Source organism: Mauremys mutica, chromosome 3 (genome assembly GCF_020497125.1).
Source record: "Mauremys mutica isolate MM-2020 ecotype Southern chromosome 3, ASM2049712v1, whole genome shotgun sequence".
NCBI classification, from domain to species: Eukaryota; Metazoa; Chordata; order Testudines; family Geoemydidae; genus Mauremys; species Mauremys mutica.
In genome coordinates, this window is record NC_059074.1 from 185,483,161 (window position 1) to 185,504,723 (window position 21,563).

The 21,563-nt window shown below is 44.1% G+C and overlaps 1 protein-coding gene across 6 annotated transcripts in view; it reads right to left on the reverse strand.

Moving 5' to 3' along the window:
• The window catches only part of CCDC88A (coiled-coil domain containing 88A), a 368,487-nt gene that overhangs the window by 234,547 nt on the left and 112,377 nt on the right, over positions 1–21,563 (reverse strand). The window lies entirely within an intron of this gene.

Consider the following 21,563-nt stretch of genomic DNA (forward strand, 5'->3'; position numbering starts at 1 on the left):
AGGGTCTAACTCATGAGGACCAGGTGATCATATGGCGTAGTCTTTTGGGACGGGGCACCTTGGGAATCGATGAGGCAGGACTGGCACACCCATTTCTAATCCCCAGACAGGCGGCAAAACAATTGTTTGGGGTGTACTCTCATACTGCGGGGATGAATAAGATGAAGTGAATCCCTGGGGAAACAGGACAGGATACACTTAATTGAATACAGGCATAGGCACGGTGCTGGGTGCATCCCTTGGAGGGTCCATGGGTGATACCCCAGACAGGGGCATCAGGACCTGGTGGGAGAGTGGATTTGCTGGAGAAATGGTTGGAGCTGAGCGATCCACAGTTTGTGGGGCATTTAAGGTTCCAGCACCCTGAACTTGCTCCCAATCAGCTACTCCAGTTTCAGGGACATGAAGATGTGTGGAGGGAGATGCATCGTGGGGAGAGCCAGTCCATGTTATTACTTCAGGGGATCAGTACAAGGTGGAAAGGGGTGGGTCAGCCCGGAGGGGAGGATGTAGAGGGAGAGGTTGTGGCTTTGGGGGGGTAGTCAGGGACAAGTGGGCAGCTATAGAGCAACAGATCCAGAGACTGCAGGCTAAACTGACTACCCAGGATCTTACCAGATCAGAGGGAAAGTGACCCCGGAGGACAGGGGACTGGGAGTGCCTGAAATGTCAGGCACACAATTTTGCTTAGAGGCAGGAATGTGTTCGGTGCCAAGACACCCGGCCCCTCTGCGAACCAGTGGGAGGGACTGAGGTGGGTGCTGCGACTTAAGGGCACCCTGGGAGGCGTCCTATCAATGTTTTCAGTTTAGGACGGGACACATCTGGTCGCCCCATGCTCCAGGGGGCTATCGAAGGGAGTCCCATGAGGGATTTTTTAATAAGACTCTGGGCAGCCACATGGGGGCAAGGGAGGGCCTCAGAAGGAACTGAGACAATTGTAGGGGCAACGGGAGGGGAGACACAGTTAACCCTGAGGTGGGGACAGATCAAAGAAATCTGGGGGGACGGGAGATTCTGTGGGGTTGTAATTATATGTTTAATCTGTTGGGGGCAGGAGATTTACACAAACTGGGATTTGTACTGGGCTTAGCCAATTGGGTGTGTTTAGTGGAGCAGATGCAGGACTGACAGAGCTATACCATTCCTATGGGGATAGCCTCTTTAAATGGGCACATGCCCTCACACCACCCCTGAAAGGGTGGGGAACACATTCCTGTGTGGGTTAAGGATAACCTGGATTGTGGTAGGGGCAGCATGGAAGTACTGCTAGAGGGAGGGGACCCTCCTCTACAGAAAAAATATCCTATTCCTCGGGAGGCACTGGCAGAGGTGGGGGCAACTATTGGGGAATTGGAACAGAGGGGATTGATTAGAGCGGTTGCATCCCCTTGTAATGTTGCTGTGTGGCCAGTGACAAAGCCAAACGGTACCTGATGCCCCACTGTGAATTACAGGGCACTAAATGCTCTGGCCAACTCACCAGCCTCAGTAGTGGCAATGTATCCTGAAATGCTAGCCCGTATTGGACCCCAGTTCTGAATTTTCACTGTTTTGGACATAGCTAATGGGTTTTGGTCTCTGCCACTAGCTACCTCGTTTCAGTATAAAACTGCATTCACATAGGAGGGCAGACAATTCTGCTGAACAGTCCTAGCCCATGGATATAAGGATTCCCCTGCAATTTTTCACAGATACATGAGACAAGCTCTGGAGGGGGTGGATTCAGCAAGGTGCATACAATATGGAGATCTGTTAAGAACGTAAGAATGGCCATTCTGGGTCAGACCAAAGGTCCATCCAGCCCAGTATCCTGTCTACCGACAGTGACCAATGCCAGCTGTTCCAGAGGGAGTGAACCTAACAAATAATGATCAAGTGATCTCTCTCCTGCCATCCATCTCCACCCTCTGACAAACAGAGGCTAGGGACACCATTCCTTACCCATCCTGGCTAATAGTCATTAATGGACTTAACCTCCATGAATTTATCTAGTCCTCTTTTAAACCCTGTTATAGTCCTAGCCTTCACAACCTCCTCAGGTAAGGAGTTCCACAGGTTGACTGTGCGCTGTGTGAAGAACTTCCTTTTATTTGTTTTAAACCTGCTGCCCATTAATTTCATTTATTGGTCCCTCATTCTTATATTATGGGAACAAGTAAATAACTTTCCCTTATTCACTTCCTTGTGCCACACCACTCATGATTTTATATACCTCTATCATATCCCCCCTTAGTCTCCTCTTTTCCAAGATGAAAAGTCCTAGCCTCTTTAATCTCTCCTCATATGGGACCCTCTCCAAACCCCTAATCATTTTAGCTGCCCTTCTCTGAACCTTTTCTAATGCCAGTATATCTTTTTTGAGATGAGGAGACCACATCTGTACACAGTATTCAAGATGTGGGCATACCATGGATTTATATAAGGGCAATATTCTTATTCTCTATCCCTTTTTTAATGATTCCTAACATCCTGTTTGCTTTTTTGACTGCCACTGCATACTGCATGGAAGTCTTCAGAGAACTATCCATGATGACTCCAAGATCTCCTTCCTGATTAGTTGTAGCTAAATTACCCCCCATCATATTGTATGTATAGTTGGGGTTATTTTTTTCCAATGTACATTACTTTACATTTATCCACATTACATTTCATTTGCCATTTTGTTGCCTAACCACTTGGTTTTGTGAGATCTTTTTGCTAATGTCAGAGACAGAGGAAGAAAACAGGAAACTAACCGAGCAGGTCCTGCAAGCTTTGGCAAGAGCAGGGTTGAAGGTCAATGGGAAAAAGGCTCAGATGGGACAGACAAGTGTGACCTACTTAGGAGTGGAAGTGTCCCAGATGGGAAGGGAAATCGATAAGGGACCACTGCAATTGATTCAGTCCCTGCCACTGCCTACGGATGTTAAAAGTTTGCAAAGTTTTCTTGGTCTAACTGGATTTTGCAGGAATTTTGTGGCCAATTATCCAGAAATATCTGACCGAACCAAAGCCTCAACTTGGGAGTGGTCAGAAGAGTGTACTGAGGCAGTGAGAGTACTAAAGGAAAACTTGACCAATGCTGGTCTCCCTGGATGGGGATAACTCTTATCTGTACCCTTTGGTATCTGATACTACCATTGGTTGTGCATTAACACAGGAGTATGGAGCAAAGTACTGACCTGTGGCCTTTGCCTCTTGACTTTTGAGTGCTGTGGAACTGAAGTATGGATGAAAAGGTGTTGCTGTGCACCTACTGACGGGTAGGGAAATTCAAATACCTCACAGGAATGCAGAAAGTAATAGTCCAATCTCATCATGACCCCCTGCGGCTGTTAAACATGCATACTATCTTACAGGGACAAGTGAGTGGGTAGCGTATTGCCAAATGGTTGCTGGCTCTACAAGGAACACATAGTCTGGGTAGCCGGATTACACCTGGATGGCACTCCACAGCAATGTGAAGCCAGCCCAGGTAAAACCCAACATCAGGTGTTTCGGGCAGCTAACCCCAATCAGGTAAAGGAGGGGACACTGGTATGGTTTTTGGATAGAAGTTGTAGGTATTGGGGGGATGAAAAACTGCAGGCTTAGCTGTTGTGAGAATCAGGAAATGTGACAGTCAGCACCATTGGTTTCTCACTAGAAGCAAGGTCAGCTCAGGAGGCAGAACTGGCAGCCTTGCTAACATCTTTAAATGAAGTGGATCCCAAATTTGAGCCAGAATGTTGGGTGGTGGTAGATTCAGATTATGTATTTCGTGGGGTCACATTAATGCTGAGTTGGTGGGTGGATAATCATTTCAGGGCAACAGACGGCTCCACAATCAAGCATGCTAACTGGTGGAAGCGAGTGAAGGAGCTCAGTCACTGTTTTACATGGATCAATGTGGTAAAGGTAAAGGCACACAAAAAAACAGGACCCCTAAGCAAAGGGAATAATTTGGCCAATGCAGAAGCCAAGCAGGCTGCAACACAGACACCCCCATGGCCCTGGGAGCCAGAAGAGAGTGTGCCTGTAGCAGTAATAACAAAAAGCAAAAAGTGGGGTGGATACAGATTGGGGAAGGTGAATTTGAGAGTTGCAAGAATCTGAGCCAGGACTGGAAGGCATCATGAAAATTGAGGTCAGGCATGTGCCAAAGGTGGAATTAATGGAAGGGATTTGGTGTCTCTTAACAGCTGAGGGACCAGTAATGCTGTGCCCTCAGGGAAGCCGGATGGCTTTCTTAAGCTGGGTGCATGGAAGTTTGGCAGGGGGACACCCTGGGTTTGAGGAGGCACTGAGAACTTTAAAAAGATTGTGCTGGTGGCCAAGAATGGCAGCTGATTTTAAATCACATCTGGAACGTTGTTTGGACTGTGCCAGGCACAACCCACCTCACAAAGTGCTAAGAGGAAAATTAATGAGACAAACCCCCAGGGGACCTTGGGAAAGAATACAAATTGACTACACAGGACCCCTACCATCAGATCACAGAAAAAACTGATTCATGTTGGTGGTAGCGGATGCTTTCAGCAGGTGTGTGGAAGCTTTCCCCACAAAGTATCAAACTGCCCAGATAATTGCTGAAATACTGGTAAACAAGGTATTCACTCGCTGGGGGGGGGTCCCAAAAGTGATTGACTCAGACCAAGGAGCTGCTTTCTGGTCAGATCCGTTAGGGGAGCTATCAGCTCTCACTGGAATCATTTTCCATACTGCTTATGACCCACAGGCTGCGGGGCAGGTGGAACACATGAACCGTACCATTAAAAGTGAGCTAAGAAAGGGAGTGGAAATGGGAGGAAAAAACTGGTCACAGTTATTCTCCTTTGTCTTAGGGTACGTCTACACTACGGGACTATTCCGAATTTGCATAAACCGGTTTTGTAAAACAGATTGTATAAAATCGAGTGCGCGCGGCCACACTAAACACATTAAATCGGTGGTGTGCGTCCACGGTCCGAGGCTAGCGTCGATTTCTGGAGCATTGCACTGTGGGTAGCTATTCCGTAGCTATCCCATAGTTCCCGCAGCCTCCCCCGCCCCTTGGAATTTCCGGGTTGAGATCCCAGTGCCTGATGGGGCAAAAATCATTGTCGCGGGTGGTTCTGGGTAAATGTCGTCAGTCACTCCTTCCTCTGGGAAAGCAACGGCAGACAAGCATTTCGCGGCTTTTTTCCCTGGATTGCCCTGGCAGATGCCATAGCATGGCAATCATGGAGCCTGTTTTGCCTTTTGTCACTGTCACCGTATGTGTATTAGATGCCGCTGACAGAGGCGATTCAGCAACGCTACACAGCAGCATGCTTTTGCTTTTGCATGACAGCAGAGATGGTTATCAGCCATACTGTACCATCTACCAATCCATAAATTGGTAAAAAGATGAGCATGGTTACCAGTCGTTTTGCACCATTTGCTGCTGTCATAAGTGCCCCTGGCTGCTCTTAGCCAGGGGCGCAAAAGCCAAAATTGGGAATGACTCCCAGAGTCAATCCCTCCTTTTTGGTATCTAAAAATAGAATCAGTCCTGTCTAGAATTTGGACAAGTGTATTAGAGAACCACTGTATCATAGAACCAGAGAGCACAGCTGCTCTGTGTCAGATCCAGCAGAAATAATGAGCTGTATGCTATTCACAGGGGGTGCTCCTGCAACAACACCACCTGTTGATTCCGTTCTTCCCCCAGCCTTCCTGGGCTACCGTAGCATTGTCCCCCCACTTGTGTGATGAAGTAATAAAGAATGCAGGAAGAAGACACAGTGACTTGTTAGTGAGAAATGAGTGGAAGGCAGCCTCCAGCTGCTATGTGAGAGTCCAGACAGGACAGTAAGGAGTGTGGAGGAGAGGAGCCCAGCATCCCTCTGCTAGTCCAGGGGCAATTGAATCTTTTCTTTACACATGAAGGGTGGGGGCTGATGGAGCTCAGCCCCCTGTTGCTATGATGACGATGGTTATCAGCCATACTGTACCATCTACCAGGAAAAATTAGGACCAGGCACCCTTCATTGACCTCACTGATGCTAGTACGCATGGTTACCAGTCCTTTTGCACTACCCCATATGCCAATAAGGCTGATGATGACGATGGGTATCAGTCTTATTGTACCATCAGCCACCCATAGCGGGGCGGGGGAGCAAGGATATTGGCGTTGAGTGCTGCAGCATCATGTCTATCTGCAGCATTCAGTAAAGATAGGGTGACATGTAAAAGAGTCAAGAGAGGATTGTTTTCCCTTTCACTTCTGGGGGTGGGGGGTGCGTAAATTGCCGAGCTATGCCCTGACCCACCGCTGACACTGTGTTTGACCCTAGAAGCATTTGGAGCTCAGCCAAGAATGCAAATACTTTCGGAGACTGCAGGAACTGTGGGATAGCTTGAGTCCTCCAGTCCATGAGCGTCCATTTGATTCTTTGGCTTTCCGTTAAGCTTGTCACGCAGCAGTGCGTTGAGCCCCTGCGATGGCGTCTGTCTGGAGATTTTTTAAAAATGATTTTGAATTTCATCTTCTGTAACGGAGCGCTGATAGAACAGATTTGCCTGCCCTTACATCGATCACATCCGCATGGTCCATGCGGGAGCTCTTTCTTTATTTTGATTTTTAACTGCATTGCCACACGTGCTGATCTGAGCTCCACACTAGGCAAACAGGAAATATTCAAAAGTTCGCGGGGCTTTTCCTGTCTACCTGGCCACTGCATCCGAGTTCAGATTGCTGTCCAGAGCGGTCAGTGGTGCACTGTGGGATACCGCTCGGAGGCCAATACCGTCGATTTGCAGCCACCCTAACCCTAATCCGATATGGTAATACCGATATTAGCGCTACTCCTCTCGTTAGGGAGGAGTACAGAAACCGGTTTAAAGAGCCCTTTATACCGATATAAAGGGCCTCTTAGTGTGGACAGGTTTGGCATTAAATCGGTTTAATGCTCCTAAAACCGGTTTAAACGTGTAGTGTAGACCAGGCCTAAATGAGAATAAGGGCCTGAGAATCAAAGTGCACAGGATTTTCTCCATATGAGGCTCTCATGGGAAGTACCTGGGGAAGTCAGTACACATGGCTTAACACAAGAATGGATTTTAACTCTAATCGACCATGTAAAACAGGTACAACAGGTGGTGGCCTGGTGAGACAAGCAATGAGAAGCAAGAGTCAAAGCATGGTATGACCTACCTAGGGATCGTGATCTACCCATGGTAGGAGATCTAGTGATGTACAAGATTTCAGGTCAACACCATCCATTCCCAGCTCCTAAATGGAAGGGCCCCTATCTTGTCCTTGACCAATTAGGGTCCAGTCTGCTATTACTGGGTACAGAGAATGGAGGACAGGAGTGGGTTCACTGCACAAAAATAAAAAGGTACAAACAGGGGACTGGGAAAGGGGACGTGTAAATTTTGTTGTGTGTGTATCAAAGGGTAATTCAAAAGGAGAAAAGGATGAAAATACCCAGGCCCTGGATGGAACAATTACTACTGCTAATCACAATTGTCACATTTACAAATTCTATTCAGATCCCACAATGTGAAGTGTCAAAAGGAGGCAACGCATGCAGCCTGTGGTAATAAAGCTAATGAAGACTATGAGAATCTCACCATAGAAAGATGTACCACTAATACTTCAACAGGAATTTGGCAGTGTCAGTATATGGTTTATGGATTAGATGGGGGAATCCCAACCTGGTGGAGAATATCAAATTTATCAGGAAATATTGCATGGTACTCCCTGGGTGCTGCCATGATTAATGATAGTGGAAAACAGTGATTTCCCTACACCCCCCCCTTGAATTTCCCCAACACCCCCCCCCAGTTTTGTGAACTAGTTACATAAACCTGGTGGCTGAACTTTGCGACTTTGTCCTCACCCACAACTATTTCACATTTGGGGACAATATATACCTTCAAGTCAGTGGCACTGCTATGGGTACCCGCATGGCCCCACAGTATGCCAACATTTTTATGGCTGACTTAAAACAACGCTTCCTTAGCTCTCATCTCCTAACGCCCCTACTCTACTTGCGCTACACTGATGACATCTTCATCATCTGGACCCATGGAAAAGAAGCCCTTGAGGAATTCCACCATTATTTCAACAATTTCCATCCCACCATCAGCTTCAGCTAGACCAATCCACACAAGCGGTCCGTTTCCTTGACACTACTGTGCTAATAAGCGATGGTCACATAAACACCACCCTATACCAGAAACCTATTGACTGCTATACTTACCTACATGCCTCCAGCTTCCATCCAGGACACACCACACGATCCATTGTCTACAGCCAAGCTCTAAGATACAACTGCATTTGCTCCAATCCCTCAGACAGAGACAAACACCTACAAGATCTTTATCAAGCATTCTTAAATCTACAATACCAACCTGCTGCAGTGAAAAAACAGATTGACAGAGCCAGAAGAGTACCCAGAAGTCACCTACTACAGGACAGGCCCAACACAGAAAATAACAGAACACCACTAGCCGTTACCTTCATCCCCCAACTGAAACCTCTCCAGCGCATCATCAAAGATCTACAACCTATCCTGAAAGACGATCCCTCACTCTCCCAGATCTTGGGAGACAGGCCTGTCCTCTCTTACAGACAGCCCCCCAATCTGAAGCAAATACTCACCAGCAGACACACACCACAGAACAAAAACACTGACCCAGGAACTTATCCTTGCAACAAAGCCCGATGCCAACTCTGTCCACATATCTATTCAAGTGACACCATAATAGGACGCAATCACATCAGCCACACCATAAGGGGCTCGTTCACCTGCACATCTACCAACGTGATATATGCCATCATGTGCCAGGAATGCCCCTCTGCCATGTACATTGGCCAAACCGGACAGTCTCTATGCAAAAGAATAAATGGACACAAATCTGACATCAGGAATCATAACATTCAAAAACCAGTAGGAGAACACTTCAACCTCTCTGGCCATTCAGTAACAGATTTAAAGGTGGCAATTTTGCAACAGAAATGCTTCAAAAACAGACTCCAAGGAGAAACTGCTGAACTTGAATTAATATGCAAACTAGATACAATCAACTTAGGCTTAAATAGAGACTGGGAATGGCTGAGCCATTACACACATTGAATCTATTTCCCCATGTTAAGTGTCCTCACACCTTCTTGTCAAACTGTCTTAAATGGGCTGTCTTGATTATCACTATAAAAGTTTTTTTTCTCCTGCTGACAATAGCACATCTTAATTAATTAGCCTCTTAAGAGTTGGTTGGGCAACCCCCACCTTTTCATGTTCTCTGTATGTATAAATATCTTCTTGCTGTATGTTCCATTCTATTCATCTGAAGAAGTGGGCTGTAGCCCACAAAAGCTTATGCTCAAATACATTTGTTAGTTTCTAAGGTGCCATAAGTACTCCTGTTCTTTTTGTGGATACACACTAACATGGCTGCTACTCTGAAACATGCCAATATAGTGACTGTTTGGAAATCTGAATTGAAATTGAAACATTAATACACACTTTAAAAGCATATACAGTGTATGATAAAATACGTATATCTGAAAGTATAATAGATTTGAAAAGTATGAACTAGCTTTCTTATACAGCTGTTGTTTTTTATGACAATGTCAGTGCATTCATTTCGGTGATGTTGGCCAACCTAATGATTTCAAATGATGATTTGTAAGCAAAGTCTAAATGAGCTCTCCCTGACAGCTAGTGATGAGCTGGGGGGAAAGGCTTCAGGACTAGATTATATTTACATTCACACCTAATCTACCTAGGTATCCAGCAAACAGAGCTGTGTTGACCAAGTGATAGATTTTGGCTGGGGTTGGGTTACAAATCATTTGAATGCGGGGGTGGGGGTGGGGGAATAAAATGTTGTTCTTATTGTATGGGTAAAGGGCAGCAGAACTGTACTTAGCCTGTGCTGATTGAGGGCATCAAGAGAGAGGCTGGGGACCTGTCCCTCTTCACTGTTTAAAGACAGAGCTGATTAGGCTCCATAGATAGTCTTTTGTTCTGTTAAGTGACCACTGCAGCTAAAATCACTGATAATCAGGTCTAAGTGCTTAATCCTGCTGTGGGAGCAGTGTTCCTGTGGGTACAGTGTTTCTGTGGAAGAGATGGCCCAGACTGCACTCACAGCAAGGTTCCCCCACTAAGAGCTCAGCTGAAATCACTGAGAGCTGGTGGAACCTCAAGAGACCAACTCGCAGAGGTCACAGTGGCAGGTGGCAGCAGAAGGTGACTGCACAGGGCCATTGGCAACAGAGTGGTGGAGTGAACGGTGGCACAATGAACAGCCGTGGCCAGAGTGAACAGTGAGCAGCTGGAGGAATGAGCAAGGTGCTTTCTTGCCCCCCACCTGGGAGGTGTACTCACATGAAAGCACCTCTGAACTCTGAGTCTCCACTGACCAAAGACAACACGGTGAGTCAGGTGTGGTGGAGTGAAAAGTGAGGGGCCCGTTAAAGAAACATTAGTTTCTTGGACTATATTTTAGTGACTTTGCTCCAGAATGCTCAATTTGTGACTAGGAATGGAAACTTACATAAATATGTTTCCTAGTAGGCCAAGATTTTTAAAATGCATTATTTGCCAAGGTTGTTATCTCACATTGTTGCTATCTTTAGAGGTCATTATGTTGGGAAGTTTCTGTACTAAACATTTTTATTATTATAATTAATTTTTACATAAGAATGGTCATACTGGGTCAGACCAATGGTGCATATAGCCCAGTATCCTCTCTTCCGACAGTGGTCAAGGCCAGGTGCCCCAGAGGGAATGAACAGAACAGGTAATCATCAAGTGATCCATCCCCTGTCGCCCATTCCCAGCTTCTGGCAAACAGGCTAGGGACACTCAGAGCTTGGTGTTGCATCCCTCTCTATCCTGGCTAATAGCCACTGATGGACCTATTCTCCAGGAATTTATCTAGTTCTTTTTTTAATCCTGTTATAGTTTTGGTCTTCACAGCATCCCCTGGCAAAGAGTTCCACGGGTTGACTTTATGTTGTATGAAGAAGTACTTCCTTTTTTTAAAAAAAAAAACCAAAAACCTGCTGCCTATTAAATTCATTGGGTGACTGCTAGTTCTTGTGTTATGTGAAGGATTAAATAACACTTCCTTTTTCACTTTCTTCACACCAGTCAAGATTTTATAGACCTCTATCATATCCCCCCTTAGTCGTTTCTTTTCTAAGCTAAAAGTCATTTTAATTTCTCCTCCTGTTTCATACTCCTAATCATTTTAGTTGCCCATCTCTGTACCTTTTCCATTTCCAGTATATCTTTTTTGGGATGGGGTGACCAGATCTGCACACAGTATTCAAGGTGTACACGTACCACAGATTTATATAGAGGCAATATGGTATTTTCTGTCTTATTATCTATCCCTTTCTTAAAAAAGCAAAGTTTTCAGAGTAGCAGCCGTGTTAGTCTGTATCCGCAAAAAGAACAGGAGTACTTGTAGCACCTTAAAGACTAAACAAATGTATTTGAGCATAAGCTTTCGTGGGCTACATCCGATGAAGTGGACTGTAGCCCACGAAAGCTTATGCTCAAATAAATTTGTTAGTCTCTAAGGTGCCACAAGTACTCCTGTTCTTTTTTAAAAAGCAAACAGAATGTTGGGAATCATTGACTGCACACTGAGTAGATGTTTTCAGAGAACTATCCACAATGACTCCAAGATCTCTTTCTTGAGTGTTAACAGCTAATTCAGACTCCTTCATTTTGTATGTATAGTTGAGATTGTTTTCCAGTGTGCATTACTTTGCATTTATCAACACTGAATTTCATCTGCCATTTTTGTTGCCCAGTCACCCAGTTTTGTGAGATCCCTTTGTAACTCTTTGCAGTCTGCCTGGGGCTTAACTATCTTGAATAGTTTTGTATCATCTGCAAATTTTGCCACCTCACTTTTTTCCAGATCATTTATGAGTATGTTGAACAGTAATGGTCCCAGTACCAACTCCTCAGGGATACCACTATTTACCTCTCTCCATTCTGAAAACTGATAATTTATTCCTACCCTTTGTTTCCCATCTTTTAACCAGTTACCGATCCATGACAGGACTTCCCTCTTATCCCATGATGGCTTACTTTTCAAAAGTCAATTTAAATTAAATACTTTTTTTTTTAATTTATATTTTTTTAGAAATCTAGACCTGTTATGTGTTTTGGTGTAACTTCCATTATTCTTATGTTAAATTTGCATCATCCTAACAAAACATTTACTTTATTCATCTCTTTTATATATCTCATTGGTCCTGACACCCCCCCTGTAAATTCGAACACCCCCCCTAATTTCAATTCCTGGGGAAATCACTGGTGGAAAACAGTTACCCAGCTATGTAGTTTGTTACAGAGGGTCCAAAGAATATAACCCTCTGGTCTCCTGGAGCAAATGAACCGTCTTGGGAAAATAGGGTGCCACATTTAGGGTGTGATGTTACCATATGTAACCACAATGGTACTTCCATGGAAGATAATCCCCAAAGGCGTGATTGTTATGTACATATTACATTAGGTGTAAAATCCCTTTGGACGCTGGGTGTATGATGAGTTAACCATTTTACAGAATGTAACCCTACAGGTGATATGGACGCCAAGTTGAAGAATCCAAATTTAAAGTGGCCACAGCCTGGAGCCAAGAATATTCCCCGACGAGCAAATGTATGGGAGCCATTGTGGGAGCGGATGCAGCCAGCAGTTCTTAATGTGCAACTCTATTACATGGGTAGTACGCCCCAAGGAATGGTGGGTGGACCAAATTCATCCTAATTGTAGTATGTATATAAAAGGATTGAAACAACAATTCAAATGGTGGGTGAGGGGACACACCTGGAATCGTTGACAGAAAAGAGGTTTGTGGGCAGCAGGGAACACTATGCTGGGTACATGGAATCTGGAGGACGAGTGGGTAACCAAACAATTAGTAAGCCAAAATGTGAAATTTCAACAACAAATTAATGGCACAGCAACTATCAGCGGTTGCCAGAGGTGGAGGACAGCAGTAAACTTGCGGTTAACTCATTGGGCAGGAGACCTGGTGACATGGGGTGGGGGATGGCTTCAGAAGATTAACATGGGGAGAACTGTGTGTAGGTATTCAAAATGCTCAGTTAATAGTGTTAATGGATATTATGAAAGATGCTTGGTAAGAACAATGGCCATCAGTATTAAATTGGGAGGCTAGCCCATATTTATCCACAATTGAAAAAAAACACCCTTCTACCTGTAAAATAACATCCCCGACCTGTGGGGAGAGTTCTTGTGTAATTGTTACTATGATACCATGGGAAGGAAATGCAAATAAGGTGGTCCCCTTGAACCCTATGGGAGTAACTAGGGAAGGAGGAGTGTGTTGGGAGCCACTAGGAAATGGGGGGGGTGGGATGGGGTAATTTGGACTGTCATCACATTAAGAAGTTGTATATCCAGAGGAGGAATATGGATGTGCCCCTCTCCTATGACTATGGAAGAGTAGGATCAATGGCCTATTGCAAAGGGGGGGCATTTAGGGGTAATGTATATGGGGTACAGTGTATTCTGTTGGGGAATGTATGCAATCCTGCAATATAACACTAAGAGGCAAAATCCTTCCAGTATATGACCAAATTATGAACTTCTATACACTGTCACCTGGACTATGGTGCACCAATGGATCAGTGGACTTAATCGCTGTAGACAATCGAACCAACACCTACAACCCTATGCCGTACCAAGTAGTTGAATTGGTTTGGACAATACCAAATTTCACTGTGGATATTCAATGGACACACAATATGGACAAGAGCCATGCAAGCGCCAACAGTTGGACACACTTACAACACACACCAGGATGGCGCTGTCAAATTTTAACCCTATCAAAGGAGGCGAAGCAGTGTTTTTGGTGGTGACCAGGATATTGGACCATAATGCAGTAGTGAAGATTCTCGGTGTTGCTATGGATTATCATAGCAGCTGGTGTATTGTTAACTGTATTTCTGTTACGTTGCATACGGAAACGATCAAGGGGGGGAACAACCCCCTAGAGAACAGCCACTAATTATAACCCATAAGTAATGTAGTAAGCCCTCCCCACAATGTACTAGACAAACCAGACCCAACCTTTTTGGGCCCACTATAATGGGAAGCCTGTAACACTAATTGGAATAGTGACTAAGCCCAGAGGTAATTGGGGGAGTGGGATACCCAGAGGAAATACAAGGAGGAGAGTACAAGATGGGAAGCCTCCTGATTCATATTGAGAAAGTAGGGCAATCAGCTAGTTATCCTAGGTGCATGTACACAAATGCAAGAAGCTTGGGAAACAAGCAGGAAGAATTGGAAGTCCTGGCACAATCAAGGAACTGTTCAGGAAGGACAGGTAAGGGAAGAAAGGTGGAGGAGTTGCATTGTATGTAAGAGAGCGATATGATTGCTCAGAGCTTCAGTTTGAAACTGGAGAAAAGTTTGTTAAGAGTCTTTGGGTTAAATGTAGAGGCAAGAGCAACAAGGGTGATGGTGTGGTGGGCGTGTGCTACAGACCACCGGATCAGAAGGATGAGGTAGATGAGGCTTTCTTTGGACAACTAACTGAAGTTTCCAGATCGCAGGCCCTGGTTCTAATGAGGAACTTCAATCAACTTGACATCTGCTGGGAGAGCAATAAAGCAATGCAGACAATCCAGGAAGTTTTTGGAGAGTGTTGGAGACAACTTCCTGGTACAAGTGCTGGAGGAACCGACTAGGAGCCGTGCTCCTCTTGACCTGCTGATTACAAACAGGGAAGAATTGGTAGGGGAAGTAGAAGTGGGTGACAACCCAGGCAGCAGTGACCATGAGATGGTTGAGTTCAGGATCCTGACAAAAGGAAGAAAGGAGAGTAGTAAAATACGAACCTTGAACTTCAGAAAAGCAGACTTTGACTCCTTTAGGGAACTGATGGGCAGGATCCCCTGGGAGGCTAATCCGAGGAGGTAAGGAGTCCAGGAGAGTTGGCTGTATTTTAAAGAAGCCTTATTGAGGGTGCAGGAACAAACCATCTCGAAGTGCAGAAAGAATATGGCAGGCAACCAGCTTCGCTTAACAGTGAAATCTTTGGTGAGCTTAAACTCAAAAAAGAAGCTTACAAGAAGTGGAAATTTTGACTGATGACTAGGGATCTGATCTGATCTGGTGCGCCATCCTCAATTGCACCTTCAAAAGGCTGGTTTAGGGCCAGAGAGCAGTTTGGGCTGGCCTTGATTAACGGAGAGGTGTTGCCTTCGCCTGCCGCTCCGGTTCCTCCTCCGAGAATTGTCCTGGCAGTTCTGCTGCTGAAACCTTTGAGGAGGTTGTGGGCGGAACTGTCTACGCTGTGTGGTGGGAGTATGAAAGCCCAAGGATGTGAGGGTAGCTCGGGAATCTTTTACGCTGTGGACCCGTTTGTCCATCTTCTCTGAAAACAGAGTCTCACCTTCAAACGGGAGGTCCTGAATTGTTTGTTGGACCTCGTAGGGCAACCCTGAGACTTGCAACTAGGCCCCCTACTACATAGATTCATAGATTCTAGGACTGGAAGGGACCTCGAGAGGTCATCGAGTCCAGTACCCTGCCCTCATGGCAGGACCAAATACTGTCTAGACATTTATCTAACCTACTCTTAAATATCTCCAGAGATGGAGATTCCACAACCTCCCTAGGCAATTTATTCCAGTGTTTAACCACCCTGACAGTTAGGAAGTATTTCCTAATGTCCAACCTAAACCTCCCTTGCTGCAGTTTAAGCCCATTGCTTCTTGTTCTATCCTTAGAGGCTAAGGTGAACAAGTTTTCTCCCTCCTCCTTATGACACCCTTTTAGATACCTGAAAACTGCTATCATGTCCCCTCTCAGTCTTCTCTTTTCCAAACTAAACAAACCCAATTCTTTCAGCCTTCCTTCATAGGTCATGTTCTCAAGACCTTTAATCATTCTTGTTGCTCTTCTCCGGACCCTCTCCAATTTCTTCACATCTTTCTTGAAATGTGGTGCCCAGAACTGGACACAATACTCCAGTTGAGGCCTAACCAGCGCAGAGTAGAGCGGAAGAATGACTTCTCGTGTCTTGCTCACAACACACTTGTTAATGCATCCCAGAATCACGTTTGCTTTTTTTTGCAACAGCATCACACTGTTGAGTCATATTTAGCTTGTGGTCCACTATAACCCCTAGATCCCTTTCTGCCGTACTCCTTCCTAGACAGTCTCTTCCCATTTTTTATATGTGAAACTGATTGTTCCTTCCTAAGTGGAGCACTTTGCATTTGTCTTTGTTAAACTTCATCCTGTTTACCTCAGACCATTTCTCCAATTTGTCCAGATCATTTTGAATTATGACCCTGTCCTCCAACGCAGTTGCAATCCCTCTCAGTTTGGTCTCATCTGCAAACTTAATAAGCGTACTTTCTATGCCAATATCTAAGTCATTGATGAAGATATTGAACAGAGCCGGTCCCAAAACAGACCCCTGCGGAACACCACTTGTTATACCTTTCCAGCAGGATTGGGAACCATTAAAAACTACTCTCTGAGTACGGTTATCCGGCCAGTTATGCACTCATCTTATAGTAGCCCCATATAAATTATATTTGCCTAGTTTATCGATAAGAATATCATGCGAGACCATATCAAATGCCTTACTAAAGTCTAGGTATACCACATCCACCGCTTCTCCCTTATCCACAAGACTCGTTATCCTATCAAAGAAAGCTATCAGACTGGTTTGACACGATTTGTTCTTTACAAATCCATGCTGGCTATTCCAAGTGTTTGCAGATTCCAAGTGGCTTACCACATTCCAAGTGTTTGCAGATGATTTCCTTAATTACTTGCTCCATTATCTTCCCTGGCACAGAAGTTAAACTAACTGGTCTGTAGTTTCCTGGGTTGTTTTTATTTCCCTTTTTATAGATGGGCACTATATTTGCCCTTTTCCAGTCTTCTGGAATACCTCCTGTCTCCCATGATTTTCCAAAGATAACAGGTAGAGGCTCAGATACCTCCACTATTACTATTAGCTCCTTGAGTATTCTAGGATGCCTTTCATTAGGCCTTGGTGACTTGCAGGCATCTAACTTTTCTAAGTGATTTTTAACTGGTTCTTTTTTTATTTTATCTTCTAAACCTACCTCCTTCCCATTAGCATTCACTATGTTAGGCATTCCTTCAGACTTCTCAGTGAAGACCGAAACAAAGAAGTCATTGAGCATCTCTGACATTTCCAAGTTTCCTGTTACTGTTTCTCCCTCCTCACTGAGCAGTGGGCCTACCTAGTCCTTGGTCTTCCTCTTGCTTCTAATGTATTGATAAAAAGTCTTCTTGTTTCCCCTTTATTCCCATAGCTAATTTGAGCTCATTTTGTGCCTTTGCCTTTCTAATCTTGCCCTGTTCTATCTGGTTCTGTGATTGTTTCCGTCTGCTGTATAATTCTTTTAGCTGGGTGTAAACTAAGTAAGGTGGTGGGATATAATTAGTTAGCGAATCATGTTACAGTATGTTAGGATTGGTTAGGTAAATTTCAGTAAAATGATTGGTTAAGGTATAGCTGAGAATATTACTATATAAATTAGGGGCAAACAGGAAGTAAGTTGGGATTTGAAAATAAGGAAAAAAGAACTTGGATTTAAGCTTGCTGCAAGTTCAGCCCAATAAACATCGAATTGTTTGCACCTTCGCTTCGGGTATTGTTGCTCTCTGTTCATGCGAGAAGGACCAGGGAAGTGGGAAGGTGAAGGAATAAGTCCTCTAACATAGTATTTTTCAATTAACCTCAAACAAGTACTGTACTGCAATCTCTTTATCATGAAAGTACACCTTACAAATGTAGAATTTTTTTGTTACATAACTGCACTCAAAAACAATACAGTGTAAAACTTTAGAGCCTACAAGTCCACTCGGTCCTACTTCTTGTTCAGCCAACCGTTAAGACAAACAAGTTTCTTTACATTTATGGCAGATAACGCTGCCCGCTTCTTAGTTACAATGTCACCTGAAAGTGAGAACAGGGGTTCGCATGGCACTTTTGTAGCAAGCATTGAAAGGTATTTACATACCAGATACACTAAACATTTGTATGCTCCTTCATGCTTCAGCCACCACTCCAGAGGACATGCTTCCATGCTGATGATGCTCTTTAAAATAAATGTGTTAATTAAATTCATGACTGAATTCCTTGGGGGAGAACTGTATGTCTTCTGCTCTGTTTTACCCACATTCTGCCATATATTTCATGTTATAGCAGTCTCGGATGATGACTCAACTCATGTTGTGTCTGCAGAAAAGGACCTGGGGATTATAGTGGACGAAAAGCAGGATATGAGTCAACACAGTGTGCCCTTGTTGCCAAGAAGGCTAATGGCATATTGGGCTCCTTTAGTAGGAGCGTTGCCAGCAGATTGAGGGAAGTGATGATTCCCCTCTATTAGGCACTGGTGAGTCCACATCTGGAGTACTGCATCCAGTTTTGGGCCCCCCACTATAGAAAGGATGTGGACAAATTGGAGAGAGTCCAGCGGAAAGCAACAAAAACATTAGGGGACTGGGGCACATGACTTTTGAGGAGAGGCTGAGGGACCTGGGCTTATTCAGGCTGCAAAAGAGAAGAGTGAGAGGGGATTTGATAGTAGCCTTCAACTATTTGAAGGGGAGTTCCAAAGAGGATGAAGCTAGGCTGTTCTCAGTGGTGGCAGATGACAGAACAAGGAGCAATGGTCTCAAGATGCAGTGGGGGAGGTCTAGGTTGGATATTAGGAAAAACTATTTCAATAGGAGGGTGGTGAAGCACTGGAATGGGTTACCTAGGGAGAGGTTTTTAAGGCCCAGGTTGACAAAGCCCTGGCTGGGATGATTTAGTTGGAGTTGTTCCTGCTTTGAGCAGGGGGTTGGACTAGATGACCTCCTTTAGGTCTTTTCCAACCCTAATCTTCTATGATTGTATGTTGTTCATTTTAAGAACGCTTTCACTGCAGATATGACAAATTGCAAAGATACCAACGTGAGATTTCTAAGGATAGATACAGCTCTCAACTCAAGGTTTAAGAATCTGAAGTGCCTTCCAAAATCTGAGAGGGATGAGGTGTGGAGCATGTTTTCAGAAGTTTTAAAAGTGCAACAATCCAATGCAGAAATTACAGAACCCGAACCACCAAAAAAGAAAATCAATCTTCTGCTGGTGGCATCTGACTTAGATGATGAAAATGAACATGCATTGGTCTGCACTGCTTTGAATCATTATGGAGCAGAACCTGTCATCAGCATAGACACATGTCCTCTGGAATGGTGGTTGAAGCATGAAGGGACATATGAATCTTTAGTATCTGTCACGTAAATATCTTGCAATGCCGGCTACAATAGTGCCATGCGAATGCCTGTTCTCACTTTCAAATGACACTGTAAACAAGAAGCACGTGGCATTATCGCCTGCAAATGTAAACAAACTTGTTTCTCTGAGCGATTGGCTGAAAAAGAAGTAGGACTGAGTGGATTTGTAGGCTTTAAAGATTTATATTTTTTTATTTTTGAATGCAGGTTTTTTTGTACATAATTCTACATTGTAAGTTCAACTTTCATGATAACTTGCATTACAGTACTTGTAAAGGGGGAATTGAAAAGTACTACTTCTTTTGTTTTTTTAAAGTTTAAATATTTGTAATAAAAAATAAATATGAAGTGAGCACTGTCCATTTTGTATTCTGTGTTGTAATTGAAAAAAATATATTTGAAAATGTAGAAAACATTCAAAAATATTTAAATAAATGGTATTCTATTACTGTTTCACAACAGGATCAATCGCACCATTAATCACAATTAATTTTTTAATTGATATCCCTAATAAAAATGTGTTACAGATCATCATCATCATCATATGATCCATGTCTCCTAATCTGAAAATGACTATCTCATATTCACCTTGATACTACGATATTTGTACCAGATAATTAACTGATACTAATTTAGTTCAGCTTTACCTTTACAGTTCATGTCAGACTTTCCAACCCTAGCCTTTATTTATGCAGGTACAAATAATTACAGTAACTCCTCACTTAAAGTCACATAATGTTGTTTCGTTGTTATGTTGCTGATCAATTAGAGAGCATGCTTGTTTAAAGTTGTGCAGGGCTCCCTTATAATGCTGTTTGGCAACCGCCTGCTTTGTCCACTGCTTACAGAAAGAGCAGCCCGTTGGAGCTAGCTAGTGGGGGGCTTGGAACCAGGGTGGACCAACAGCCCCCGCATCAGCTCCCTGGCTCCCCTGAGTTCCCTGTGCGGCAGCTGCCCAGCAGGCTATCAATTGCCGGGCAGTTCAGCTGTCCCTCCACCCCCTGCCATGTGCTGCTCCAGAGAACCTTCTGCTTGCTGGGGGGGGGGGGAGGAAGGCTAATGTCAGAATGTCTCCCTCACCCCGCTTCCCCATCTCCATGGGAGTGGGGGGAAGGGGACAGGACAGGGCTCAGAATGGAGGGACCTTGCAGGCAGCAGCTGCTGTCTCAACTTTCTGATCTACTTAGAAAGGCAGTGTACTTAAAGGGGCAATGCGCGTCTCTCTCGCTCTCTCACACACTGTGTGTCTGTCTCTCTCTGCCATGCTGTCTCCCCTCCCTCCATTCCTGCTGCTTTATAGAGTGTGAGGCTACGATAACAACGTGTTAACTCTTGAGGGCTCAGCCGAGTGCTAGTTCATCATTTAGTAGTAAGGCATTCCCTGGGAAATATTCCACCCTCTGACTTCACCACCTCAATCAAGCTTCACAATCATCATTGCTGTGTACAGTATTAAATTGTTTGTTTAAAACTTATAGTGTGTGTGTGTGTGTGTGTACGTGTATGGGTATCTATCTATTTATATAGAAAAATTGTCTTTTGTCTGGCGAAAAAACTTTCCCTGGAACATAACCCTCCATTTACATTAATTCTTATGGGGAAATTGGATTCGCTTAACATCGTTTCACTTAAAGTAGAATTTTTCAGGAACATAACTACAACATTAAGCAAGGAGTTACTGTGTGAGCACAATTTAGCACGTGCAGCAAAGATAATTGACAATTTTAAGGCCCTAATCCTGATTTGTGGGTTACAATGCCAAAATGGAGGCCTGGTTAGAGCCAGGGTGAAAAGCTGGGCCTTATTTCACAGATATCAAAACAAACATCAAGTGACTGTTATCCTATGAAAATGTGTTATTCCATTACTATTATATCTTAAATGTACAACAGAATTTCACCTACATCTTATTTTGCTCATTATTTTATACTTTGCTAGTCAATGTCCTGTCATATTCACACCAGTTGAGTAAACCCAGACCTTGCATGTAATTCTAATGTGCACATTAAAGGTCAGTTTCATTTCCATTATTTATTTAAGGCCACCACTCTGAACGCTTTAGTCCCATTCGTGAACAATTACTCAAGTAAGTAATCCCATTGAAGTCAATTAGATAAATTCAGGAAGAATCGGTCTATCAGTGGTTATTAGCCAGGATGGGAAGGGATGGTGTCCCTAGCCTCGGTTTGCCAGAAGCTGGGACTGATGATTACCTGTTCTGTTCATTCCCTCTGAAGCAGATGGACCTTTGGTCTGACGCAGTATGGTCGTTCTAATGGGATTACTTGTGTA